Here is a 2,500-nt window from a genome sequence, read left to right on the forward strand (position 1 = left end):
GCATCCAATCAGGCAAGGGTGACACTCCCATATTACCGCTCAATAAGTGAATTAAGAGAGGCCTATGCCCTGCAGTGGAATGAATGGCTGTTAAAAAAAAAAAAAACAAAAAAAAAAAACATATATATATATATGTATATATATATATATACATATGTATGTGTGTGTGTGTGTGTGTGTGTGTGTGAGTGTGTATATATATATGTATATCATACATATATACATATACGTGTGTGTGTGTGTGTGTGTGTGTGTGTGTGTGTGTGTGTGTGTGTGTGTGTGTGTGTGTGTGTGTGTGTGTGTGTGTGTGTGTGTGTGTGCATTATATATATGTGTGTGTGTGTATGTATATGTATATATACACACTTGTCCATGTATATATGTGTATATATACATATATGTATATATAAATACACATATATATGTAACACACACACACACACGCGCACAAACATATATATATATATATATATATATATATATATATATATATATATGCAGTATATATATATACTGCTTATATATATACATATATATGTATATATGATACATACATGTGTGTGTATACATATATATACATATATCCATTATATCCAAAAAACATATATATATATATCCATTATATCCAAAAGAGTGCGGAATTTTATCTGGGTCGAGACTTTTTCCTAGACGCCTTCCTTCCAAAGGACAGGAAGCAATAACGTTTAAGAACATTGGGAACTACCTGTAATAGTAAAAATAATTTGGGAGGAGCTGAAGGAAGATGAGGAAGGAAGTAGGAGGGATCGTTGTAAAGAAAGGCATTATTTTTCTTCTTGCATTGTATCTGCTAAGTGAGAGAGAAAAAGGTGGTTTCTTATTTGGTTTGTATTTTCTAACTGCGCCTGGAGTTGTGTGAAAATTACTGAATATTTCCGGTCACCTTTGTTAATTTAAGGATTTGGTGCTTCTGGTTTTGCGTATGCTTTAGCACTAGTACATGATACCAGAAGATTGCTAAACCAGAAGGAAGCCATATCGGGCACACACACACACACACACGGGTACGCACACACACACACACACACACACACACACACACACACACACACACACACACACACACACACACACACTGTAAAAAACCTAGGTACTTCCCCGGCCGGGAAATCTGTCAGACATATTATCGGTTTAAATTCCTACAGTATTAAATCATATCACTCTAAAGCTAGTGGTATAAAGTAACGTGATACCCGTCACCAGATGTCGTATATACACACATCATTTAATCTTTAGTGTCATTACCTTAGTGATAGGTGTGGAGGTTTATAGGTCGTCAATAAATGGCAGAGCGAAGGGGTAGCATAAGTACATACCAAGCCATGGGAAACGGCCCAGTGTATCTCTCCGTGCAAGTGGGGCGAAGTCAGTGGCGATCTAAACGGGGGTTGCCCACCTCTACTGAAGAGCTTGCCCCCCTCTAATGTAAGGCTTGCCATTTAACCTTTTAGTGCACTACATGTATAAAATTGTATGCTAAAACTACAAAACCAAACAACAGATTAACAGAATTGTTGCTCCACGCTATACATACCATCGTATCGTGATGTTTGTAAATGTAAGCTTAATATGTATTTCGGCTTATTACTAAATAAAACCTCCCTCCCTTTTTCCCTCCCTTTGTATAATATCCCAGATCCGCCAGTAGCCTTGTTTATGGCTGCAGTAAGCAGGAGGCCCTATCAGTTGACTTAATCTCCGTCCTCAGGTCATCACGGGGATGGTAGGCAACAGCATTTATATTAATTAATCAACTACATTCCAGAAGTGACCATTAAATGATCAGATCATCGATGTTCATAATTACCCAAATTGCACGATCAAAGTTCCAGCAAAAATGTCATTGAAATTGAAATTATATTGACTAATAAGGACCTTGACTAACACAGATTAAATCTAACATCCTTTTTTCAAAATCATGATTTTTTTTTCCTTTTTTGTACTCCTTAAAGAGAAGTCCACTTACCCAAGGTCCCTTTTTCTGTAAAACGGAGCGTCTTTAATAGAGGGGTAACATCACTTCTATATAGCTTGTTGAACCCAAAATTGAAACAAAATTTTCCGCTAGATCATTTTAACGACTGTATATGGTATGGAACACTTTGTAATCATGAACAACAAAGTGGAACTATTTCTGGTAATTCTAATAAGCCGCCACCGTGGCTCAGGTGTTAAGCGCGCCGAACCGCGGTTGATTAGGAAGGGCATCCAATCAGGCAAAGGTGAGACTGCCAAATAATCTCTCAAATAATGAATTGAGCGAGGTCGATTTCCTGCAATGGAATAAATGGCTGTTGAAAGAGAGAGAGAGAGAGAGAGAGAGAGAGAGAGAGAGAGAGAGAGAGAGAGAGAGAGAGAGAGAGAGAGAGAGAGAGAGAGAGAGAACAGCAATAATAATGAAACATCTATTTGTATCATGCCATATGAGATTTATATCACAGAGAATTTTGTACCGAACAGT

The sequence above is a fragment of the Penaeus chinensis genome, chromosome 27, assembly GCF_019202785.1.
Source record: "Penaeus chinensis breed Huanghai No. 1 chromosome 27, ASM1920278v2, whole genome shotgun sequence".
NCBI lineage: Eukaryota > Metazoa > Arthropoda > Malacostraca > Decapoda > Penaeidae > Penaeus > Penaeus chinensis.